This window comes from Ctenopharyngodon idella, chromosome 4, assembly GCF_019924925.1.
Source record: "Ctenopharyngodon idella isolate HZGC_01 chromosome 4, HZGC01, whole genome shotgun sequence".
Taxonomy (NCBI): domain Eukaryota; kingdom Metazoa; phylum Chordata; class Actinopteri; order Cypriniformes; family Xenocyprididae; genus Ctenopharyngodon; species Ctenopharyngodon idella.
In genome coordinates, this window is record NC_067223.1 from 6,545,464 (window position 1) to 6,561,951 (window position 16,488).

The 16,488-nt window shown below is 36.5% G+C and overlaps 1 long non-coding RNA gene across 8 annotated transcripts in view; it reads right to left on the bottom strand.

Moving 5' to 3' along the window:
• Positions 1-16,488, bottom strand: part of LOC127511561 (uncharacterized) — a 77,691-nt gene that overhangs the window by 7,298 nt on the left and 53,905 nt on the right. For 6 of the 8 annotated variants that reach the window (XR_007930071.1, XR_007930070.1, XR_007930072.1 and 3 more), the window contains one exon: positions 8,568-8,641. The exons of the other annotated variants lie outside the window; for them this stretch is intronic. This is a non-coding gene — a long non-coding RNA (uncharacterized LOC127511561). The remainder of the gene's footprint in view (positions 1-8,567; positions 8,642-16,488) is intronic. 8 annotated transcript variants of the gene reach the window in all.

Consider the following 16,488-nt stretch of genomic DNA (forward strand, 5'->3'; position numbering starts at 1 on the left):
GTAAATATAGTAAGAAGCTCAGTGTCGAATCTTAATCTGAGATAGCATGTCAAAAAAAGAAAACTTTGACACTGCACAATACTACAACTGACCCCGGTATGTTCTAAGTAAGCTGTAGGCTAATATATTTCATAAACAAAATAGTGCGCGCTATTTCTGAAAACACTGTCAAATAGAAACGCTGTTTGACTTTATTGTTTGGTCGCGCGTGTTGACTTGCAAAAGACACACACCCTCAAATATTTATCACGATTGGAGATAACGTACATGGCCACGTTAAGTTATTCTTCTCGTACGTTAGCATTGTAATATACAGGATGTGTTTCAATGCTATTTGGCACCTTTTGGTTATTTAACTCAACGTGCGACAAGTTTGTGCGTAAAGCTGCTGCGGAGCTCCCTACTTCGATTCAGAAAAAGGAAAAAAAAAAAAAAAAAACAAGGACACGTCCCATGCGGAGGGGAAAAAAAGCCAAGATACTGACATACGGTTTGTCCAATCAGACAACTATTAAGAAAAACACACCACTTACTGCAGCCACTGAGATTGGCTTTGCGCGCGCTGAGGTTGGAGTAAGAGTGTGTTTGTACAGACTGTTCTACTCGTAAAGCACAACCCAGAATAAGAGCCATTGGTCAGACTGATATTTCTGCTGATGTTTGCGAAAGGGAAGGGAGAGGTGAGTTTGGCCCGAGGGTTAAATCGCATGGATCTTTCTAAAGCCCCGTCCTTCTTCTGCTCAAAAATCACGGCTGCATATAAGATGACGAAACGCACACGCACGAATAACACACAGCGGTCGCAGTTTGCACGAGCGCACGCGAAATTATTTTACAACTTGAACTCCCTTTGCTCTATCGCTTCGTTATGACCTATTATGTTTAAAATGACGACGTGCAGGGGGCTTGTTGTATCGTGCTGTCAAACTAGTATGTTATCACAGTGGGCTATTATACATTTAAACCGTGAAGAAGTTAGGCTATATATATATATATATATAAATAAATATAAATAATGACAGTAGAAATGTAAAGGGTAACAGAAAAAATGTAAACAATTATTTTGGCCTACAAATCAGGCCTATAATTCAAATAAGTAATACAAATGACAAAAATAATAAACTTACATTTATAACATAAAAAGTGACAAATAAAAACACATTGTCCTAACATCTATAAAATACTCTTTACCTGTGAAACTTTTTCTTTTTTAAAATCTATGCTAATTGACTCTTGTCTGGATGTAGTGTACTTTTATTGTGTTCACTTGTTTATCAAACATCTTTAACAATTTTAGCAATTTCTGCCATGTTAGTGTAGAGAAAAAAATAATAATATTCTAATTTAATAATAATCAGTTTTGAAGTAGGTGTTTCAAATCAAAGTGTAAAAAAAGAAGACAAAATGCTAAAGAAAACACATTTGTTTAATTGGACTTTGGTCTAAAAAAAAAAAACTTATGTATAAAAGATATATCCAAAGATATCCACACTTTTTACACACTTCACTGAATATGTTTTTTGCATGATTTGAAAAACCTTTAAATGTTTTAAATTACTTTTATAGACAAATGTAAATTCCTGCATATTATTTTTTATTACCTTTATTATTTATTACTTTTTTTTTTTTTTGTACGTGTTGGAGCAGACAGTGATGGAAAAGTGTACATGAGAACTACCAGGATGCACCTCATGAAGTTGGTGAGAGAATAAACAGAGTGTGCTGAGCATTTTTGGTCACAACATTATTCCCATTCTTCTAAATGTGTTATTTCACCATTTTGATTATTTTATTATTATAATAATAATAATAATAAAAAGTGATGTTATTAATACTACTACTACTACTAATAATAATAAAGTCTCAAATTTTACAATAATACACCTGAAGCTTTTTGATAAAATATTTAGTACGGTGGAAATCTTTTAATACACTTCAACATTCAAATTATCAGTGGTTATTTTCACCCAAACATCTTTCCACTGAAAATCAGACGGGCTTGTGGTCAAACCAGTAAGAAAACCACTCTTACTGACTTTGTTACTCAGCACTTCCCTTGATCAGATGAATCAATACACTAAAAACCTTTTCCTGAGAAGATCTAAGTGCTCCTCTGGTCAATGAGTGATGAAGCAACGAACAACTTCTTAAACTGGCCGCCTGCCATGGCATGAGCCTTGGTAAACACTAATAGCAGGCTGATGAAATCAGTAATTATAATACAAAAACAGCAGAGGGTTTGCAGTTGTAAACCACAGATGACAACGCCCTTGCTTGGCCTATGCAGTAATTAAAGATACTAGTTTGGTTTTTAATATGAAATTATAGTTAACCTCTTTGAAATCAAATGATTAATTTCCTCTATTACATGTCTTATACTGTATGTGGAAGAAAAAGGGATTTTTTTCCTTACCTCATTTGCATTTGACATGTAAAATGCAAAATGCCATTACACTTGTGTAATACATCGACTGCAAAAAGTAAATTAAAATATATTAGACAAAAATTAAATGTGTGTGTGTGTGTGTGTGTGTATATATATATATATATATATATATATATATATATATATACATAAAATGTAAAACAAAATCTCCCATATCATACAGTATATAATTACAGTCATTTTTGATATTTTTGATATATTTTTACTAGTGGGTGCAGGACACTATAGTTCATTTATGTAAGTGAGGATAGCAAAATAAAGTAAACTGTGACATATTATACCCTAAAATTCTCCATACAGTGGACTACCAGTAAAATTGATAAAAATTTGGAACCAAAAATTATTCAGACACTTTGACCTGACCGTGTTTTGCATAAGTGTTATCTGACATAATTAAGATAAATTTTTTCTGACACAGTTTAACTCTGAGATCTTGTCATATTTTATTACCATTTTGTTAAACTATAGTGAATAAACTATATGAATGAATGAAATGTTCAAGGTATCTGAATAAATTTTGGTTTGACTGTATATGCAGGGGCCCCAAAAAGTATTTGTTTGGACAGTAAGTGATGAAGCAATATACACTTTTCCAATACTTTTCCAATTATTTTTGTCTCAAGGTCATTTTTCATGGATGTATGAAGTCAGTTTCCCACAGGTGTTTTAGTGGTGTAGTTCATCATATTAACATATGAACATGTTTCACAACTTTTGACAACCAGAAAGTGTCCAAGACTTTTTGTCTTCATTTTGAACAATATATCAATTGCTTCATAGTTTAAAATCTAACAAACTACATTTAGTTTAAAAAGTGTGTTTGTGCTATATTAGATAAATATATTTGAAATTATTTCTAAAGTGTCCAAATATGTTTTGAGCATAATAAATATTTATTACTATAACGATTCAAACTGTTTTAAGATACAGAACAACTCAAGGCAGGCATACAGCTGGCAGAGTTGGTCAGCAACTCAACTTCTGACCTTGAGTTGTGCATCTCCCTGCACCTCATAAAGGGGAGGATGATATCACAGCACAAAACAAATGAGTGCCAGAGATGACCTCACGTACTGTAGGATATGGGAGATTGTGTGGTGCTTCGTTTTTGTCTTCCACCGTTTACTTACACTTGCTGCGTTCGTGAGTAATTACAGAGTCCCGATCTCTGAGATCAGCTCTTAGATGTGTGCAAAGTTGTAATCGCAAATCTCAGCGCATGCAACAATAAGGCGCGGAACGGCCAAACTTCCCCTAGCCCTGTCAAACTAACACCACATTTCCAGGACAAAATTAGCTGAAGGCTAATTTAACAACCTTGCAGATAATGAGAGGAGAAGGATCGTAAAATCAGAAAATGTTTACAGCTGGCCCTATTAATAGATATTTTGCACAGCTCCGCACATGACCTCATATTTGGCCTTCCCATTGGGAATGAAACCTTTGTGAATCTCAATCTTATTTTGGAAATGCAACGTACCATCTGTTTTGCATTGTTATTAATTTGAGGGAGTTTTATGAGCCTCAGTGTGTTTTTTTGTTTCTCGGCCTCTCTTTGCCCAGCAGTCATGTGTTTTGGCTGTCCTCTGCTCAACTAGAAACCTGTGTCGGCCAGGCAGAGAAACAACCTCTGGCGGATAGTCGGTCTTAGTTGGCCCAAAATGTGTCCAAAAGAAGGATGTAAACAGTCACCTTTGCCAGCGGGGTTTTTTTTTTTTTTTTTTGTGTTCTGGCTCTCAAAGCCCAACATCGTGCTGTGAACTTCACATGCATGTGTGCTTTTGGTTTGCTCTCGGTGTTGTACTCGTGGGGTCAACCAAATTTTTATCCCTCCCTTGTGCATTTACTCTTTTTATCTGTACTGATCAACAGGCTTTAATTTCTTTTATCTCATCCCATATTTTTAAAGTGGGGGGGGGGGGAGACTAAACATAAAATTTTTCTTTTTTTATTAAACAGTGCTTTATTGAACAAATTGTATCCCTTTAAATAAATTCTCAGCTAATGCTGTAAACTATATACAGGAAGCCCTTACTTGCACATTACTATAATATTTAAGGTTACAATTAACAAAAGAGCCTAAACTATTAACTTAGTTGTTATTTATTTTAAGATAATCAACACTCAAAACAAAACATGTAAATTGCAGGTTTTGCATTAAATATAATTATAAAATTATAAGTCTAATTCCTTTTTCGAAATATAATCATTTACACAGTTACTGTCATAACTTGTTTTCATGACAAATTTATTTAAACATATATTAAATAATTAAAGGTGCAGTGTGTAAGTTTTAGGAGGATCTACTGACAGAAATGCAATATAATATACATAACTATGTTTTCAGTGTTGTATAAAGACCTTACATAATGAAGCGTAATGTTTTTATTACCTTAGAATGAGCCATTTATATCTACATACACCACGGGTCCCCTTAAATGTTTTGCGCCGGCATGTTTCTACAGCAGCCCTAAACGGACAAACGCTCTACAGAGCGCGTTTCGTCACTATGTTGTTGTTCTTCTTCTTCTTTGTTGGTGTTTTTAGAGGCAGCTTGCATCGTCACTATGTTGAATATGCACAAAGTAGTAATAGTGGTAGCAGTAGTAGTACTAGTAGTCGTCTGGTTTATTAGAAGCAGAGACCGTTCTTTGTTAAAAAAGTAAGAAGAAACCTCATTGCTTGACTGGCTACTCTCTGCTGTCTCAGACGACGACATCTTTGTCCCGTGTCAGGCACCGTAGCTTCTCTATGTGCTTCGAAAGGGAGGGGTGAGCGCCGTTGGTTGCAACTCGCAACCTCACCGCTAGATGCCTCTAGAAAATTTACACACTGCACCTTTAAGACATTACTAACAGGTAAAGTAAATATAATGAATATATAAGTTAATGTAGTGCATATATTTAGTGAAATGCTCCCCACTAGAGTTCATTTCTCTAGTAAACTAACATGCTGTGGACACTAAATGACTTGCCTGAGGTAAATGTAATGCTATGTGAGATATTAGGGCTGCACGATTAATCGTAATCGAATCGAAATCGCGGTTTGGCTTAGTGCGATTATGACATTGCAAAGGCTGCGATCTTTAATTATATAAATATGTACACAGCGTGTTAGTGAAGAGCTGCTCTGTGATCAGTAGTAAATGACGCTCCATCTGAGAACACTGCATTAGAAAAAGCAACACACGTCAAATATACAAACTTTCCAAACATGAGAAGCCTTTATGAACTTCTTTTCTAACAAAAGACAACATTTAATGTGTTTTTACTCCAAACTCACTCCATAACGTCAGCATTGGATTATAAATATACTTTATTATTACGAAAATACCCGAGAAGGCTTGAAGAAAACATATAAACCATGTATTGTTGTAGTCGTCTGTTTATTTTATTCATGTTTAATCAATCAAAGCTTCTTTTTATTCAGTCACAGCGATAGCATGATGCCCATTGGGGATTTCCTGGAACAGCGTTTGTTGTATTGCGTATATTTGGAGTATTTGGAGTATCTGCTCAAGGGCGCCCTCCGGCGTCCAGTATGAAACAGACATGTTTAGCGCCAAGTAAAGCTCACTCAATCCTATTCAGGGTAAAAATGGGAAAAATAATTCCTCTCTCTAAAGAACTTTGAGGGGAACATATAATCAATATGTTTTTCTCCAGTGTACATAAGTGTACAGGGTTTTTTTCCACAGTAGATGCATAAGAGGCACGTAGTTCATATTAAATACATGGACTCCATTTTTGATTTTGCATACCTCCTGACAAAAATAAAGAAATTATTGAGACAGATTTTTATCATAATAATATAATATTTGATAATAAATCCTTAGACCTTTCTAATGATTTACAGACATACTGCTTGCATATTAACAGGTAACCCCACATTTTGTCATACAAGTTTTAAATATTTTCTAATTATTATGGTTATATTTATAATTAAATACTAATGCTAAATACTTTAATAATGAAAGTTATTACAACAGTAATATTTCTTATTTGGTTTAATATTTTTATTTAGCAATAATAATAATAATAATAATAACAATAAAAATAATTAGTCAAAATAATATATTAGCAAAAAATTTCGGGCCAAATTCTGCAGCCCTGCAAACAAGCAAAACAAGCCTGGTATTGTTTATCTTTTTTTTTTTTTCATTTGTTTTATAAAATCGCATTTTAAATCGCAAATCGCAATTTTAACCAGAAAAATCGCATTTTTTTTTTTTTTTTTCTCCAAATCGTGCAGCCCTATGAGATATTATTCTCAAGTTGTTTTATAGATGTCTTTCCACGGTTGAAACACTGGTTCAGAGATTACATGCATATCTAGATTGTCTGTTGTTCTTCTTCTGCGCTTTTTCCTGTTGTGGCGGTTAGCAAACAATGTTGCATTACCGTGCGCGCCCCTTTTCTGGATTGGAGTGTGGATCGCCTGTGACCGACTATATTCGGCATCTAGCTGCTTGAACCGAACCGTGACATCTGCACTGTACGGTTCGGGGCGAATACATGTACTGTTACACCCCTAATATATTTGCGATATAATATATGCTTTTATAAAAAGTTTCTTTATTACTGTATTGACTACATTTATTAAATTTACCACAAATCCTACAGTTTGTTGAGAAGGGGTGCTGTCTTCGGTCAGGGTCATTTTTACAACAGTGCAGCCAATTAAAGCTACACACAATTTTGTTCTCCCAGTACAAAATAATGCAAGTACATCCTAAATGAGTCACCAAAATTAATGCCAATCCTGAAACTATCAACATGAGGTGTGACTACCCATAATAGTACAAAGTGACTTTGTTCCTAATAACAAACGTCCTCTGGTCTGATAGCAGAGGACAGCTGACAACAACGCAAATAACTAGCCAATTATCCTAATTTAAACCTGTGTGTCTATGGTTTCACACAGTTTGACTTCACTTTCACTTTTTTTTTTTTGTTGTTTTTTGTTACTGCAGCATGTCAGATACCGTTCTAGCGGTGTGGTGTGGCTGGAGGAAATCTCAGAGGTCAAAGACCATTCAAGGGTCAAGCTGCCTCTCTCTTGCAGGAATTAACAGACACTCTCTGAAGTGACAAACTGCTACTGCGTACAGAGGGACAAGTGGCTGAAGGTCAGAGTGTATCTGACCTGTTTGAATCACCAGAGGGTAAATGTTTTCTTTTCGCTCAATAGAAAGCCTTCAAGAGACGTTTATGGTGCAATCTTGGCTGCTGTAAACCTTTACCGAATTTACATTAGTTTTTTGTTTGTTTGTTTTTTAAGTTTTAAACCTTTTTTGTCCTTTTTATGCAGGTTTACTAAGGAGTCTCAATGAAAGGAAAATATATTACACATGTAGCTAATAAAGTTGAGCTTTGATTAACAGTGTATTGATTAATACACTTCAAACAAACAACTAAAATCCATACAGAACTAGATTTTCACACCTCAGGGCCCTCAAGCTGATCTTGTCCGTCAACAAGGCTAAAATTTCACATTGGATCTCATCAATCCAGTTAGTGGTGGTAAAATCAGGAGAAAGCTCCTGGATGAGAGGTCAGGTCAGCTGATTTGTAACTATGCTATTATTTAACAAATATGGTGTTTCAGAATGATTGCCTAAGTATCTGGCAGAATACCAAATAGTAAAGGAAACTGTGTAGGGGTTAAATTAAGTAGAATTTGTATTCTTACACCTACTGCTGCGGTTCTCAGATCTCTACACCTACATCAGAGGTCACAAACAAATGTAAGCACATGATGACACACTCGTCTCAGCAAAGTGCTTCATACTCTTGTGTGAAATCTAGTGTAGCCATCCTATGTCTTACACTGACTCTCAAATTAAGTGTTGTGCTTAATTTAGAAGTGATTAGCAAAACCTTGGGTCTTTTGCTGTTTTATGCTACTTAAAATAATGCAAGTTTAGTAGCTCAAGATTCACATTCTAGTTTCAACTCCACATGTGCTAATTAAGTTAACACTTTACTGCAGCCTCCTACGCAGGGTGAAATGAAACGCTCAATGCCAGATCTGTAAAATGCCACAAGTAGGAGTAAAGAGAGATGTAGAATAAAGATACTTAAAGGAGTAGTTCACCCAAAAAAGAAAATCATTTACTCACCCTCATGTCGCTCCTAACATGCAAGTCTTTTTGTACTGTGGTGTGGAGATGTTTAGAGAAATTTCCATGATGGTCTTTAACATACCATGTAAGTGGGGGGGGGAAAAAAAAAAAAAAAAAAAAAAAATGAACAAAGGCACCACAAAACAATCATAAACAAACACAAAAATCTAAGTCATTATTCACTGATAATCTTCACCACTGCTGCAGCTATCACATTTGCACATATTCAAATAAGGCACATCAAACATGTTGCTTTAAGTTCTTATGTCTTATGTGACTGATCACAAAGAGCCTAATTTGACTGTGCATATTTAAAATGAGATTTTAGAGCTACACAAATTACATTTTTATTTTTGTTCCTCAGACAAAGCTATCGTATGACTTAGGAAGACTTAGAATATAGTGAACAAGTCACATGAACTACTTTTTGATGGTGCATGACAGTCCCTAACAATGGTGGCTTGTGGATTTTAAGATAGAGAAGGCTCATTAATTGTAGCGGTCTGAGGATCCTCTCCCAAGGATTTAAAAAAAAAAAAATTAACTGCTTTAAAATGTCTTTTTTGGTCACTTTTAAACATAAAATGTAAAAAAAAAAAAAAAAAAAAAAAAATCCAGCAAGAAACAACGCTATCTCATGACTAATTCCTATGTATTATAAGAGGTGACTAATTCATACAAATTTGTACAAGTAAGGTCATACGATTTGTCTAAACCCCAGTGACGGGTAGGTTTAGAGGCAGGGTTAGGGGTAGGTCATTCGTACGAATTCATATGAATTTTGCAACTCGTAAAATACGTACGATTTAGCAAAAAAAAAAAAAAACGTATAAATTCGTACCTCGTTATATACATACGAATTGCCGTGAGATCAGGTTGGCGAGAAAATATAAATTACTCACCTAGCCTATCATTTTAAGAAAAAATCCATCCTTCTGTCCTTTTAAATGTCCGTGGTAAAAGAGCACGTTAGGCCATTTAGTGAAGCTGATAGCTTTAGCTTATATCCAACTTAGGCTTGGGGTCTTCCTTAATTTTTAATTTCTAGTTGCTGCTTGAATGGTATCTTGGCAAATTTGTTGGCCATCAAATAATATTCAATATCTCTACTCTTCATAATTAAGATAGTAGATTATCAGCGGGAGCAGTTCAAACTAATATCACATAATTTACATCTCTGCGATAATTGGTTGATATACCAAGAGAGGCTAGCCTCCTCAGCAGTGTATAATTTATCAACACTCTTACCGCTGAAACTGAAATACTCAATAGTGATTTTTTTTTTTTTTTTTTTTTTTTTTTTTTTTTTACAAATGAGGCAAAAGTCTCTGCCTATGGATTTGCCTCCCCCTTCCCTTGTCTATCCCCTCAGACTAGCCTTAACTGTACTCTTAACTTTTAGTTTGGTATTGACCCGACAATCTCAAAGGGCTGCCTTCAAATCTTGTTTGAAGATATCTGGTCTCTTTTAAGCATAGCATCAGATCGGTGAAAGAGTCAGACTATTTGGGTTCAAAGCAGCATAAAAAGAACAACTTTGCCTTGGGTTATCTGATTACTCTGCTTGCTGCACAAACACACAGGAGTCTTTTAAAATGCAGACACATCACCCACCACAGAAGGCCTTTGCCTACAGCAGCCGCAGACAAACTCTGCAAAGCCTGGCGAACACCTACATCTAACAGAAACCACTGATGTCTGTCTCGCTGCTAAACCACAGCTCAAACGTCACGCCCAACACTGTGTAACAGCCCATGGCAGCCAGTGAGAACGATAATGGATGTGCAAAACTATTTTTTATTTTTAAATTTAACTAGTTAGAGGGTTGTCTGAACAACTAGTGTATTATTCGGACTCAAGGAAATTTTGTGTAAATAGGCAGGTTACAGGTTCACTGGACCCCAATAGGACACATGGGTCTTGAGATGTGTTTTTATAAGTGGCACTATTATTAACTTGACACAGTTTTACAGTAATGTTTGGATACAAATGAATTATACATCATTGCTCATGGCATGAAATGCTCAAAAAAAGAGGTCAAAGACATCTGTTTGCATGTGTAGCTGCGGTGCGTTAAAAGGGACGAAAAGACACATTAAAGCACCAACAGTAAAAATATCGAAACTAAAAAAAGCCTCTTTTTTCCTAATCGATTAGTCGATTATTGGACAACTACTCATCCATATCATTATCATTTCTAATGTAAAATAAACTAATTAATGTAGGTATATCGAGACTTTAAAGGCACCATATGGAAGGTTTTTTATATTAAAATGTCCAAAAACCACTAAAACAATGTTATATATTTTGTTGACTTGTGTACTTACATTATCACAAACATTTCAATAATATTTAAATCCAGAGAAATCAGCCATTTTAACCAGGACACGGGCCGTGTCATTGCGTCTCCTGTCAATGACGTCATATCCGTGCTACCCTCAATTTCCAGTTTTACTAATATCGATCTAGATTACTGCAAAGTGCAACAAGTCTCTCATAGCAGCCACCGAGCGAACGGAGTAACATTATAACATAACTTTCAACACACTCAAATGTATTGTTTTAACCATGTAAAACAGTGCTGCGTTACCCCACATACACAATGAAAAAAGCGGAAGTGGCCGACTGCAGCATAACCTTAATAAAAGCTTCACTGGACTCGAGGTTCGACGTGAATCGAAGGTGTCTTTCATTAGCATTCGCTCCAGCGGCCTCATTCCGGTAACGGTAAGAAAACTTTCATACATTAGCTCATCCGTGAACATGATTTCTGCCCGAGTCCATCGGATTCCTTTCCATCAGCTGTGGAGGTGAAGACAACAACTCCCATGATTCCACAATCATTTACGGTGTCATCAAGCTACGCCTTTGTTTTGTATAAGCGACCTCTAGTGGCGAAAATTACATATTGTGCCTTTAAAACTGTTTAGTTATTTTAACAAAATATACATGTAAAAAAAAATAAAAATAAAATAAATTAAAACAAGAATATCAGAGCATATTCATTCAAAATGAATGAAGCCATTGCTGAAAAAGACGGTTCCGCATATTTTGTAACAAGATCTTGAGAGACGCTTGTTTAGGCTGCTGAGCTATCAAGGGGAAAGAAACCACCACTATGAAGCATCCGACACGCTTAACATCTCTCCCTCAATCTAAAAATTGCTAAAATACCTGTGTAATTTTGAATGTCATTTCAACTTTGATGTGGAGAATGTTTAGAAGGCACTAATAACAGTGGTAGGAAAAGACGAGCTTGTGTACAGCACGCAAACGGCATATTCGTGGGAAGACGGACATCATATCAAAGACTAGACCTGCTCTTCCTACAAAATTCATTTGAAGAAGAGAGAGAGAATATGTGTATTCAGGCATAGTGGAACCCACTCAAATACAGCCCAAACAAAATGACCTTTGACTTTTTACAGCCTATATCATGATAATGATATATAACAACAGGTCTGCAGACTTGGGTGTGGTGTGTTTAACTTTAAATGTCTTCAAGGCTTTCTAAATACATATTCACTCTGTAAATATTTGAATTTCCAGAAACCAAAACTGAAACGTACCTAGACGATTGCTCTTTGCCACTTTACTAAAAATCCAACAAGGAATATTATAAGGAATGAATCACACGAGCGATCGAATGCAATAAAATCAGTGATAAACATCCCAGGACATCATAGGAACCACACTGCAATCAACTTTAATAGCCCGAATTTTACATGGTCAGGCATCACAAATCCAGTTCACACTCACTGACTTCTTGAAAGCACTTCTGATGATTGGGCACATTGATAAATACACTTTTGTTTTACACAGTGTAGAGGAATTTTATATCCTGTAAAACATACTGATTTCAAACATCAAATCTCTCAAGTCAGAAGTGTTTTCTCGCATTTCTTGACCTGAGCGGACGCAAGCCTCCAATGCGGAGTGCTGCCCTCTTTTGGAGGTGAAGGGGACTGTATTTCTGACAACATCTCTAGAATATCAGACCATACGAGAGGAGATCTGCAACCGTAGCGTGTGTCACAATGACGAAGGCATTCCTCTCTGAAATCTACCTTATCTGCGGGCTGGGGCGATAACAGGTCGTAATTACGGTTCAGCCCAGGGTGGTGCAGCTAATGTCATTCATGGCTTGAGCGCAGGATTCTCATAGCAAATAGAGGTGTTTTTTTTTCTCTGCGGCCTGGCTGAGTAAATAGATGAATGTCCCTGAATAGAGACCAGATATATGAAACCACAGTCTCCCTTTTCATTGCGTGGAAGAACATGGGGTTAGCTGCCAAAGGAACAAAAATACTACCAGCTTGTGGAATGTCTTGGCATTAGCGAATAGAGAAGCAAACTCATTATGAAAGAGAGAGAGAGAGGGAGAAGGAGAGAGAGGAAGTGGAAAAAATCCCCTCAGGATAAACGCCAACAGCCTCAAATCAAACTCCGGTGCAAGAGAAAAACTGAGCGTACATCTCATGGAAAGCGTGAAGTTCACCTAGCTACAAGTCAGCTGATTTGACATTTTAAATTTCTCCAATTCAACCTCCTTCAATTCTCTTAATATAAATCGTTCCTTAAACTGTTTAGTTCTTGTTTCTTTCTGACTAAAATGAATTTTGACCTTAGCAAGCATTAAAGAAAACACACTGAGATCAGATACGTCTAATCTCTGCCATCATGGTTATGAATGGAATATTATCGCAAAACCGTGACACTGTATGATACTAATAATTACAAACGCCACATAAAAATTCCTCCATCTTACAGAAACAACACAACAACAAGGTGGCGATCAATCAACTCTCCAGGATCTCCAGGCTGGACAAGCCTGGGCTTTGTTGCTTTTGTTTACGGACATGTTTGCACTTGTTCAGAGAGACTGTGGCGGAAAGGCTGGGTGATGGACGGCCAATTACCTTCAGCCTCTCATCCTGTCACAGTCTGAGGTGAACCACATGACCTTTGAAGAGGCTTGTCGCCCAGGGAGGCCATTGTTTCTTTTGGATGTTTCACACCAGAGAAAATTGCAAATGTTTTTTTTCCCCCCTTCTATCAGCCCTTGAAGGGCTTCAAAGGGAGAAGTCCTGTCATATTTCCATATACTGGTCTACATCAAGCTTTCACCAAATCTTTATACTTTTCTTACATCTTCATGACAATGCAAAATTCCCTGCTTCTTCCCTGTTCTCGTGCGGGAATACCAGAGAGTGAAAGTGCAACTGAAGTGCAACAGTGCAATAGTCCACGTATACACTTCTGATAAATCACTCTTCTTCTAAGTGCTTAATTCCATCCTGTAAACGCAAAGATTGGTTATTTACATAACTGACAATCGCATTCTGAAACTGATTCACTTCTTAAAGATTTACATGAAATCAGTGGAGCATGTACAAAGCCAAAATAACTAATTGTTAATGCAGAGACCCTGTTTCTCATACTTGTGTAAAGCCACGAATCATGAAGGGTTGCTATGATTACAACAGGACAGAATCTTCAGGCTTTTTCCACATTTATGTGCTAATTTTGTGAAAATTTGGAGGAACACATTGAAACTTTCTTTCTTCTTTCAGACAAATATAATTGGAGTAATATTAATAATCACCCTGATGCTCCCAAGCTTTATAATGGCAGTGCACGGAAACCACCTGTTTTGAAGCTCAAATAAGTGCAGCCATCCATCATAAACATACTCCACATGGTTCCGGGGGGTTAATAAAGACTTTCTGAAGTGAAGCAATGCATTTGTGTAAGACAAATATCCATATTTAACGTGTTATAAAGTAAAATAACTAGCTTCCAGCCATACGGATTCTACTTACGCCTAAAGCGTAACTTACACGACATACTACTGGTATTATGCTACGCCATGACGTACTACACTACTTCCTACGTTATACGTCGCGCAAGTTACACTTTAGATGTAAGTAGAATCCGTATGGCCATTTGGCTGGAAGCTAGTTATTTTACTTTATAACGTGTTAAATTTTAACCCCCCTGAGCCGTGTGGAGTACGTTTATAATGGATGGATGCACTTTTTTGAGCTTCAAACAGGTGGTTTCCATGCACTGGCATTATAAAGCTTGGGAGCATCAGGGTGACTATTAATATTACTTTGATTGTATTTGTCTGAAAGAAGAAAGTCATATATATACTAGGATGGCTTGAGAATAAGTAAATCATGGGGTAATTTTCATTTTAAAGTAAACTAATCCTTTAAGTAGAAGTAAGGGCACTTCAACCTTATTAATCACTGAAATCATGTCTAAATAAGACAAAATTAATTCATGACAAAATTAATGTTAGCTTGGCTTTATCATGTGACCAATGGCAAATAAAATAATGGCTGTTATAGCTGGTCAACATTTTATCTTACGTATTATCCATCACCTTCATAACTGCAACAGTGGATGAAAAAAACAGATTTGATTGAATGTGTATTTCTCCTCAAGATTTACTAGGTGCAGTTTTACGTCAGCAGATGCAATATGACAACTCATTTCCCTTTTAGTCTCATGGGGTTCATTTGAGGATCTAGAGTGGAAAAATACAGAATGCGTCCAAGAACGAAGAACCTCCTTTTTCAAAAATAAAAAACGATGGTAAAAATATTGCTGCAAGCTTGTGGTCGCTTACTATACTGAAGGGTGTTGCCTCAACACGGAGTAGCTGGGTGAAAAAAAGGTTGGCGATCCCTACAGGGTATATATAATTAAACTCTTTTACTACGTAGTAGTGTGATATGGCTTCAAGATCATACCTGCACAGTCAGATCTGCAATGCCTGAATGAATGCTATTTTACTCTCGACTCCTCATTCAGTCCAAACAGTATTTAAAGACGTTCTGCGAGCGGGAGGAGCTAAAAATGTCCCATTTACCCTCTGAAAATAAAATCTAACAGAGCTTGAAATCCAAAAATACATCAGCTGAAAAGTCTTCACAGGGAGGGCGCTAAGCAAACAAACAGAACTGGAGTAATGTAGATGGGGTGAAAGACAAGAGGGGAGTAAAGAGGCCTTGCTTACAAAGAAAAATAAATCACACAACATTTCAAAACACAACAGAAGAGGGCCTATTATTTTGGCTGCTTTGATTTTACGGCCACAGTTTTCTCTGTGTCAGCAGGGATGCGGCACTTTGGTGACAAACACGCCTCAGAGCTGCCTGAACAAAACCATTAAAACCAAAACCTCGTCTGCTCTCGAGATCTGGATCGTGTTGTGTTGAATAGATGAATTCGCGATCTCCGTACAGCTGACTTTGCCTGCTCTTGGCTTTATCCTTGGCTTTTGGAGATCTAAATTAGAGACAGGCAGCAGACTCTCTGTGCTAAGGGTCCGGCCAAAGCCTGGGGCGATATGGGGGACAAGAATATTCCAAAAAAGCATCAGATGAAAGGGCAGCGTTCCTGTTTATGGAGGGTCTCTTTCAGAAGGCTCAAGAGCTGCTTATAAACTCCCACTAATTCAATTAAGCGGCATTACAGCAGGCTGACTGGAGCCTCACGTGAAGAGAGACACAAGCACAGAGGGAAAAACAATGAGTACAATGGCAGGGAGGGGGTGTTTTATGTTGCTCTCTTTCTCCCTTTCTATATCTAAAGAAGATTTCCTAGTATCTAAACTCTAGATGCTGAGACACGAATGAGGCTTAAAGGATTAATTCACTCAAAAATAAATTTGGTAACACTTCACTTACATAAAGCCTTATGCATTCTAAAAGTATTTTTAATGCATTATTCCTTTATGGTCTCATGAATAATTATAACAACAGTTATAATACATTATAATACTTATGTTACGCCTTTAGAAAGTATAATGCATTAAAACTCATGACAATCAACCAATTTCAGATGTAACAATAAATCTGAAAATATTAACTTTGGTTACAATTATTTGTGAAAAGATACAATGCAT